Source organism: Bolinopsis microptera, chromosome 12 (assembly GCF_026151205.1).
Source record: "Bolinopsis microptera isolate Bmic1 chromosome 12, MBARI_Bmic_1.0, whole genome shotgun sequence".
In the NCBI taxonomy this organism is placed as follows: domain Eukaryota; kingdom Metazoa; phylum Ctenophora; class Tentaculata; order Lobata; family Bolinopsidae; genus Bolinopsis; species Bolinopsis microptera.
In genome coordinates this window covers 2,178,833-2,188,990 of record NC_087083.1, presented here as the reverse complement: position 1 = coordinate 2,188,990, position 10,158 = coordinate 2,178,833, and the positions used below count along the sequence as shown (strand labels likewise).

At 37.2% G+C, this 10,158-nt stretch overlaps 1 long non-coding RNA gene across 1 annotated transcript; it reads left to right on the top strand.

Annotated features, from left to right (window-relative positions):
- Window positions 1-1,884: 1,884 nt before the first annotated feature.
- LOC134824228 (uncharacterized) lies at window positions 1,885-8,426 on the top strand. The gene is made up of 8 exons (XR_010161363.1): window positions 1,885-2,210; window positions 2,354-2,447; window positions 2,645-2,849; window positions 3,088-3,217; window positions 3,514-3,642; window positions 4,667-4,773; window positions 5,054-5,140; window positions 7,386-8,426. It is a non-coding gene; the product is annotated as an uncharacterized LOC134824228 (long non-coding RNA).
- The last annotated feature ends 1,732 nt before the right edge of the window (window positions 8,427-10,158 follow it).

Below are 10,158 nucleotides of genomic sequence, written 5' to 3'. Positions count from 1 at the left end.
TCTTTCATCTTGCCCATATCCAGCTTGGTGATATCCTGGTCTTGTTGGTTGATTAAACTCACAAGATCTTTAGTGAGTGCCACTGAGAATGCATATTCACGAGATGCTATCCTGAATCGACTAGCTTACTAGCGCAAAATCAATGAACCCACGCCCTCCATATTTAAAAGGCCACACTCATTTCAGCCTGCACTATCATTCCGCTATATTTTCATTCATAATATTTAAGAACACTCCAAACATTAAATAACAGCTAGCCATATCAGAGAATGCCCATGACTTCAAGCAAAAATCTTCAAGAACAACTCCAAGTCCTGTCATTTAACATTTTCCTGGCTACAGAAGCAGTCACAGGGTCAGTTTTAAAACAGCTGCAATTTTATATTCCGTTTGTTGATTGTCCTTAATTCACGTAATTTAATTAAAAATTAGCGGTCGAGGACAAAAAATTACACATCAAATAGTTATTATATTTGCAATTATCATTTAATCAATTTTGACTTAATAAACGTTAATGTATAAATTATACTTATTTTAGGTGTGAAGCGCGCGGCGGCCGAGGACCGAAAATTTGTTGCGAAAAATGGAATGCAGCGTGTATCAATACTATAATAATACAAATTTAGCAGAATGGCAGGCTGAGCGCGGCCGCGCGCGGCTCAGTATTCGCGTCGAACTCTTTTACTGGCAGGGCGGCATTTAAAGTTTAGTTTGTCATTTCATTACATGTCGGGTGCGATTAAATTTTGACTGTTTTGTGTTTTTTACGTTGTAAATAGCTTCCGCGCGCAAGTGCCCAGCTGTATCCGCGTGGCTTTCAATACTAAGTGAATTTTGAAATGACAATTACTGTAATCATGGGGGTCATGACAACGTATTACATTATACAAGTTCTGTGTACACGCTTAAACGTTTTGTTTTATGAGAAATATCTAGCAGGTTATAATAAGGGTAACCCACCGCGAGCTGATTACTCAGGACGCGCAAACACGTCAAGATAAAAACGTTTCGCGCCCTACAAAGTTCGGTAGACCTTGATTTGCAACTAAACGCTTGTAGTTTGCATTGCGCGCGCAGCTTTTGCACAGTTTAGTTCAACATCAACCATGCATATAACTATTGTTAATATTTATACTGCATTAAATTTCTAATTTTTGACATTTGATGGGAATTTTGATGTGCAATTGCTGTTTTTTATATGAATTAGTATGACTATGCCGTTATATAATTGATAATGCAAAATATAAGTAATACGATTACTTGTATTTAAAACACATTGTAAAATGTACATCACTTTTTTTCCCGTGTTGAAGTTGATTCATTTGGTCGCTTTTATTTTTATTTTAATATATAACAACCTTTTCCATTGTAAATTACTAATTGAAAAAACTGTTTATATATAAATTATTCATTATAACTTTGTATTTTTATCGCGCGCGTCTTTATATGTTGTAAGTTCTAGTTATTGATAATTTTTATTAAAAATCACAATGTTGCGGCAGAAATAATGATATCACAAGTAAACTTCAAATATACATTGCGATCACAAAGTTTTAATTCACCAAGTTATTAGGCCAAAATCATAATATATAAATGATAAAGTAAATTTATAGTTTCATTACACTTATTAAAATTTAAAAGCACGTATCGTGCAAAATAAATGACAAATATTAGTGCCACGTACCTATTTAAGTATGAAGAAACATAAATTTTGAAATTAAGAATCTGGAATCTCATATTTTCGATATTTAGATTTGTAATTACATTCGCCAAATAATTGTGTAAATAAACACGACAAAAGTTCAAAAATGCGCGGCTCAAAACACTAAATGCTGTACATTTTTAATATTTGAATATCTCCGCAAGCGTTACGTTTCTATGGGTAATTGTAGGAACTCTAAATCTATGTTGCTTGTAGAGTTCCGTTTGTGGTTGGAATCGGATCGGTTTGTTTGTTCACAACGATTTCGCAACGGAATATGGTAGTATTAGCTAAGACCCTTACGATCATATTGTTGCCAACTTTGTCGCGCTGCCACTCCCTATTTTGCTTCACCCCTGGGATCATTCTACTGTACCATATTATTGGAATGCTGTGGAGGAAGACTTGAACTCGAAGTGTGTGGGGTGTAGGCCCGCCCTGCGTTCCCCAGGGATGCCCGATAGATAAAGATTTCTCACATTGTTCATTCGTGAACTGCAATCAAAAGGTACGTGTGCTCTTTTTGTACAACTTTTATACTCGCATGCCATGAATATTTGTGCATAAAAAATTGTTAGAAATTCGAATTTAATCTATCTTACTTTTTACTTTCGTAATCTGTTAATTTAATCTAACCGTCCTCACTTTCAGATTACTATAATCTTGTCTAAATAATAACGTTTCTCGGGTCAACTTTACGCTAGATAACTGCATTCTTTGCCAAGAGGTGGCAACCAAACAAAAAGTAAGTTAAGATTCCTGTACATATCCCGCTTCGCTTTTCAAAGATTTTGTATGCGAATAACTGCTTGAATTGCAGGAATTCTAATCAACTACATTCGCTATGTAACCGTCCAGTGTTAACATCGCAGTGTTAACATCGTACTGCATGGTCTAATTTATGTCCTCTTACTATTATGAGTTAATTGTGTTTGTTTCTAGGTTACCCTAGTGTTGAAATTATCGACAAGCTTCTTAAGAATGTCCATGATCGAGCATCTTGGGAAGACCAAAAGGTACTAGAGACATGCCAAATTCTCTGACAAATCTGACAAAACTGCCATTGACCTGCTATCCGGTTGGTATTATCGCCTCTGTTCCCTAAGTAAACGGTGCAAACGGCGATACCAATAATCGATTGAGTCAGGTACGGTCTATGCTTTTGGTATAAAGTTTATGTAACGTATTTATTAAGCCACCATCTTTTGTCTGGATTCTGATTACCAATTAAGGCATTTAAAAATATACTGACTGAATTTTACAGCTGCATGGTACCTTTTGTTCTTTATATTTAATTTATGAAAGTTCATATTTTTGCATCCTGTCGCTGTCTGACAGTTGCAAACATAAATGCAAAACGCATGTTGACTATTTTATTTTCTCAGGAGAACCCTGTCAGCTAAATCGTGGTCCAGGAAAGCCTGCTAATAAAGATCCCCGCACACCTCTCCTGAACCTGATGAAGGGATACTTCATACTAACAAGATGTCAAGCATTGCCGCCTTCAGTGTTCAGGTCAGTTTTAGATTGAAGACTGCAGCACTTTTCGTTTTAAATTGGTAACAATTAAACTTGAGATGGTCGAGCCTCGAGGAGCAATGCTCATATTAGAAACAGACTGAAATAGAAGAATAGAGTAGAATTTGAATTAAAATATCGTTAAACTGGTATTGTTTTAGAATGTGTACTCAACCGGACCGTATAATCAATATTAGGAAAGCCCTAGCAGATTACTATATATTGTAAATTGATATAACTGACAAGTAGGTTTCAAATAATTTCTGTAAATTATTGTGATATTTACTCTTCAGATCGTAAATTTGGTTCCAGTACTGTACTTTATGAAAGAGTGTGTTGACGTTAGTACGGATGCCACGGATACTGCTCGAAGATTGGCTAGACTTACTATCAAAGGAACTTAATGGAAAATTATATACCAGGTCTGTTTAAAATCAGTTACAAGCGGGCCATTTATTTAGCAATAATCCTTTTCATTAAAGTTTAGATGGACATGGACATGTGAACTAACATTCTTGTAATTATAAGCTATACCTGCAGCTAGTGTTAATAATTAATGAGCAGGGCTGAGTCGATATAAGTGCTGTGTTTAGTACTGCGGTTTTATGTTATGAAAAGGAAGCGAAGTTACATCGCATTACAAAATATTTGCTACCGTGAGAAATATTTTAAATCTTAATTTGTTGGTCTTATATATCACGATCGCGTAAAAGTAAACAATACCCCTTACTTACAAAGCTTCCCTTCTTATGATGTTCCAAACATGCTAAAATTAGAAGCTGCCTCTAAAATGTATATTATGTTAAAAGTTGGATAATAACGGAGTTCCGGAGCACGTGATATAGAATATTCTACTACTCTCAACGATGAGAATATATAGGTACAATTGTTTGCTCAAAGTAAAATATGGTTGCACCGAATATTCTATAATATATAAAGCTACATGATATTTAGAACTCGTACATGAGTAATAATTATAAAGTACTAAAGCCTGTAGATTATATTGTGTTTGACTTTGAAGCAGTAAGGACCAACTGAACCTCTCATCAATACTATAATTCAAAGAATTATTTCTGCTGTATAATGTATAATGTACGACCGCCCACGTGCAAATTATGTAAACGAATACAAGTTGCGTAGAAACCATGGTAACGAGGGTTCTCATGTACAAACTACCCAGATAGTGCGGGAGTTGAGATGCTTTGCACGTGACCGGTCCACGTGATATCTTGCACTAATGCAGGTCGTCTAATATGCGTGCTTGTTAATTAACTGTCATTCAGTCCACTGTATAACAGAATTATGGCAAGATTCTGATATCAAATCTTATGAATTCTACTATAAAATCGAACCGCAAAAGATGGTACCGACTACTGACTTTAAAATATCGAAATTTGTTCAGTAACGAAATTAATCCACCTCATAAGACTGATTTAAGTTACCCAGGTTCGTGCTGGACTTCTCCGTGTCAACAATCTCCAACTCCGGTGTCCTGTTTTTCGTCCCGTAGTGCTAACGAAAAGAAAATGCTTCTCAAGTTCAACGACGAAAAGGTTCGCTGAAAACCGCATTAAACATTAAATGCTTGCTACTATGTATGGGTCCAAGTTACTGCGGACATAGTTCACTATGTGTTTACCGTGTTTGGGTGCCCATCATATTTTACAGATGGGGGCGATATTTTGAACGATTCTATTTTATATTCATCTATTGCTGTACTCTGTAAAATTTGAAAAGTATTTAATAATAAAAAAAAACATCATCTTTCCTATTAAAAGGACGGTTTGTCCCTGAATATAGTCTGTTCACTTTTCCAACCACTTCATCTTTCAGGTAACTGTCTATCACTAATCACTATATGCGAGGTAAACCTATGGAGTTGGCATGGAGGGCAGCATCAACGATGGGGTTACACATAGGGTGAGTCCAAATTGTCTCCCTGTTTACGATCTTAACATTTAGTGATGAATATATTGGGGCCACAATAGTGTTACCCATACCACTGAGAAGTTGGACATTCTACTGCAATCAAGAGGAGCACAAAATATTATGCTACATTTCTCTATAACAGTGACACTTTGGTGCGAACTTATCTGGGGTTTGCTGCTCTCATATCTCCACAAGTACCCAATATGTCACTCGACCAATTTTGGACCGTTCTGACTACTTTTTCCATCTTAGAAAACCGAATTGAGGCTTCCCAGCACTCAAATACAGCCAATACTTCGATGTCCCCATGTTCCAAATTTATGGATTCATCTACTGCATGTTCGTGAGTTTAGGTGTACAGTGTACACTGCACTGTGCAATGTATAGTGTAAATTGTATACTGGTAGTTGGATAATATCCGGTTGAAAGATACAAGGACAAATGGAACAGGAAGTTAGGTATGTAAAATTTTGGCGGGAACATTTGAGCATGAGGCATCTGGTTCGCAGTTGGGAAGAAGCTGCTGAATTTCGACTCTTGACCTGCTATTTTATTTGATTCTTTAGGGAAATTATTTCCGACTGAAAGTTTGCCTGCATCACTTTGAGTAGGTTCTGTACTGTATCTCTAAATTTAAAGAGGTTGAATGTTGAGAGTTGCCATGTCGGTCGTTTTTTCCGAAGGCTCGTTGGCAGCAGAAGTACCCTCAGTGCGCCTGTAAGATCCCCGATCTGGACGGCTCTCACCACCTGGATATTTGCCGTCCTTCTTCCGAGTATCTTTATCTTTGGAGGGTTTAACACGCTTAGTTCCCACCAGATGAACAAGAGTGCATTGTTCTTTAAAACACTGCTTGTGTTGAACCGAGTTTTTGCTTTGGGTGGTAGAGCTGACACCCTGAACCTAAAGTACAGCCCTCATTAGAATCAGTGCTGAAACGTGTAAACTTTTTACAGCGGCTTAGGATGAAGCTTGCTGTATGTAGTTTTACCCTGGTGGAGAGTCCGTCCACTTATTCCGTGAGGGCATATCCCCATTGTGTAGTCAACACATCCGTTGCTTGTTGCTGCATGATGCATCCAGTTTCTTAGATAGTTCATCTGCGTCGATATCCATCTGTTTATTTTCATTAGGATCGGAGTTGCCGTCTGTGTCCACCAGCTGTTGAGATCCTCTCTGTCCTTCGATGGTTTAAAAAAAGCAGACATGAATTAAAACCGATAATTCACGTTTCAGTATATATACCAGAAGTGTGGTTGTATATAAACAGCTGATAAACTCTCGTACTTGTGATTGTATGTCTCGCTTCACCTTATTGCATGCTCGGCTCACAATTTAGCAACAAATAACTGATAAGCGAGCACTTAAGAATACAACCAAACAAATGTGTAATGAATTTGGTTTTCCTTTCATTCATTCTAAGTTCCACTGTAGTGGTAACTCTTTCAACCTCTTGCATCAGCTTCTCTGCCTCTTTTACAGAATTCGCTATAAGAGCAATGTCATCTGCAAAAACTGTGTCCGATATATTCTCCGCCTTAACTCTCCCACTCCTATAAGGCTTTATGGTAAATCATATTTCAGGGTGCTTGCTTAAGGCTTGTCTCCTGCAATAGTCGAGGGCTATTACAATGAACAGCTACGGTGCTAAGATCTGCAAGATCTCAAAGTGGTCGTTACTTGACTTAGTTGTAAAATGTAAACAATCGATTTGTAGTTGAACTTCTACTAAAACGTTCATCAACGCAGGGTGCTAGCGCCAACTTGGGGCCTAAGCCCCTCAAGTCCGGAAGCCCCTCAAAAGTTCGGTCAGAGGCCCTAGTTTGCAATGTACCAAATCAAATTTCACAAAATAACCAGGGTGAGTTAACATCTGTTTCAACTAGCAAATTTTCGGCAGTTTTCGTGCTAAAAAGACACAATTTTCAACAACCAAAAATCAAATTAATATTTCGCGCGTCCGCGCGCGCACACTGCACCACCACGTAATCCATTATAAAATTTTATCATGTAATTATTTGAGAACTTAGGCCTTTGTTTGGCTGGTGTGAAAAGGTGTACCCCGCCCCACGGACGTCCGGATTTTCAGAAACCACCCCTCGGCATATGCATCCCCCTGTCCGAAATTCCAAATCCAACCCCTCTATATCATATATGCAAGACGTACTAAGTAGATGGCTGATGGCCCCATAGATATATAATTGTGATCATAAATTAACAGAGTTTAATATTTCAGGACCCGATCGACGATATATAAAGTGAAGAGTTACAAGTTCTACAAGACTTATCTGTTCACCGGTTTATCAACTCATGATTTGGAAAAACTTAATTCATGAACTCGAGACTCTAAGTTACTGAGTTATATTATTATTTCGTGTATTGCCGGGAAGGCTGTTAATTTAGGATAGAGTTTTTGTGGCACTTATCTCAGTTTGTTCTTTTGTAGTTGTTCTCACACAGCTGAGTAAAAGTTTTAAAACTTGAGAGCAGTGTTTATAATTCAATTTATTATTAATTAGAATTAATTGGAGCATGGAACAACTACACCCTTTGAAGCCTGGAAAATACGGTAGATCTAGTTAAGACTCAACAGTCAATACATGCTATGTGGGGGAGAAGATGGACGAACTTTTTCAAAAAGTAAAAAAGAGATGACTGCCGGTATTGAACCGTGCACCTTACCCGTCGGGCATTCTTAAATTAGTCACTTGTGCTAATCTAGCTTTTGAGTTTTAAGATCTTGTTTGGTATTTATAATAATAATATGTCATGACTAAAAGTGCGAGATCTCTTTTAAAGATTTCATCTGTGTTTGATGTTTACAACTGTCCAATGTTTTTAAGGTATTAAAAACGAAGCCGCGAATTAGTATCAACATTGCCAAGTTTAAATTTGCAAAGCTAGTCTTAACTGTCGTTGTTAGTTAAATTTTAAAATATTTGGTTAGTTAAATTTTGATGTTATACTTACTCCTTACTGTCACCAAGATGCAGTTAGACCTAACCAGAAAGGCCCAACGCAGAGTTAGGCCTAAAGTAGGCGTTAGGCTTAACTGCATTTTGGTGACAGTTACATTTGTTATCTGTCATCTGTAAAGTTGTAATACTAATATTGTACTATCTTGATGTTTCCTCCTAATTGTGGCTTACATACAGAATGGCATACGTTTCTGACCACGAATCACACTTGACAATACTTCTTTAGTGCCAATAATTGTACGTGTTTGAAGTCTTGATTTCATTTCATTAGGACCTCTAGTGTTGATCGGATGACTGAATTTTATGTTTTATTTCTCCTTGATACTATATTTCAAAATCATGTAAGGTACATAAACTGGGACATTAACATATCCCACAGAAATGAGGACCGCCAAGGAATGAAAAACTAAATCTAATATAGACTATATCATAGAATTATAATAATGCTACATGCGACACGCTCTCAAATTGCTAATGAGCGGACTAATCATTATTATATTTGGGCACGCGCTTAGTAACCATAGAAACGCGCTCGATCCAATTCCAGTATATTGCGACTAGTGTTTACATCACTAAATTAGCTGTAACTTTGTGTGATTATCTGCGATCTTGCTAATTTTAAGGCGCTGTGGCTAAAATCATCCACCGAACCAACAGGCAAAATTTCAGAAAGATCGCACCCAGCGCCCATTTCGACCTCACGAGTAATCAGCTCGCGGTGGGAAACTGTGGGATGACCTGCCGCGCACGTACGAGTGCGCGGCTCCCCTGTATGCTTCCCTGTATCCTGTATGCTGTATCGTTGAAACTTTACACTATAGTGACATGAAGCGACAATGGGGGTCACGACGAGACACAATATATTTTTACGCTGATTTCAAATAAAACTTATTACATAGCATAAATATCATTTTTGACGAGTTATGAGCAAATAACCACTTGCACTTTTTTTCAGACGCGCGCAAGTGACAGGCTTGTAAAACGATATTATTTATGCTTTAGGATTTAAATTAGTTTTGGTTTCAAAGTTACCGTGAACAATAATGATAATATAAAAATTTAAAGTATAAATGTGTGCACCTTAACTTTATATAATATTAAGATAGGAAGAATTATAAAAACAATATACACATAATATAACAATAACTAACCCTATATAAAATTTCTATATAGAAATTCAATAAAAAATCTTAGAAAATTTCATCAAAATCCTTTGTTGTAGTAGTAAAAGTAGCCAATTCAATTTGTTGACTCTAAATTAATATCTAAATCTGATATCTTAACTATACTACAACTTTTTATTAAAGGTTTTTTACTTTTATATAGGGTCATTGTGATATATTATCTATATATTGTTTGAATACTATTTCCTCCATTAAAAAATATATGCACATCTACTCCATTATAGGGGCAGGGATGAGGTTGTAAGAAACCTCTGATCGAGGGGTCTCATATTTGTTGTCCATTTTCTTGCCTCTGTAGCATCGTAGAGCAATGGGCGTTGTTCTTAACATTGCGAATCTTATTCTTTTCCTCACATGCCTTACCACGTCGCAATATCTCTTTTTCCTTTTCCTGGCTATGAGGTCCGCTTATCTGTTGATAAACTGCTTATACTCTTTGGACATGCCTCCAGATGTGAGAAATACAGCCGGGGTGAAGGTGGCCATCTCCACATTCAACACTCTCTCCAAGTACTCATCCTTCTTCTCAACCTCTTTCTATTCGTATGCTTCTTGAAGAGTTTTTGTCCTGTTTGATATGCAATTGGGGTATGAAACCCATGAAAATGAGAAAAAGCGATGTTACAACGCAAGGGTTCTTGAAGTGGAGAAAGGAGGCTTCACACCTTTAGTTTTCTCGACTTCTGGTGGAATGGGTGGTGAAGCTGAAAGACTGGTTAAGAAGCTGGCCAGTAAGATGGAGTATCACACTGGCCAGAGGTACTCGGATGCTGTAGGATACATTAGAAAGCGCCTTTGCTTTGAAATCCTAAGAGCAACAGTGATTTTTCTCCGTGGAGACAGAGGT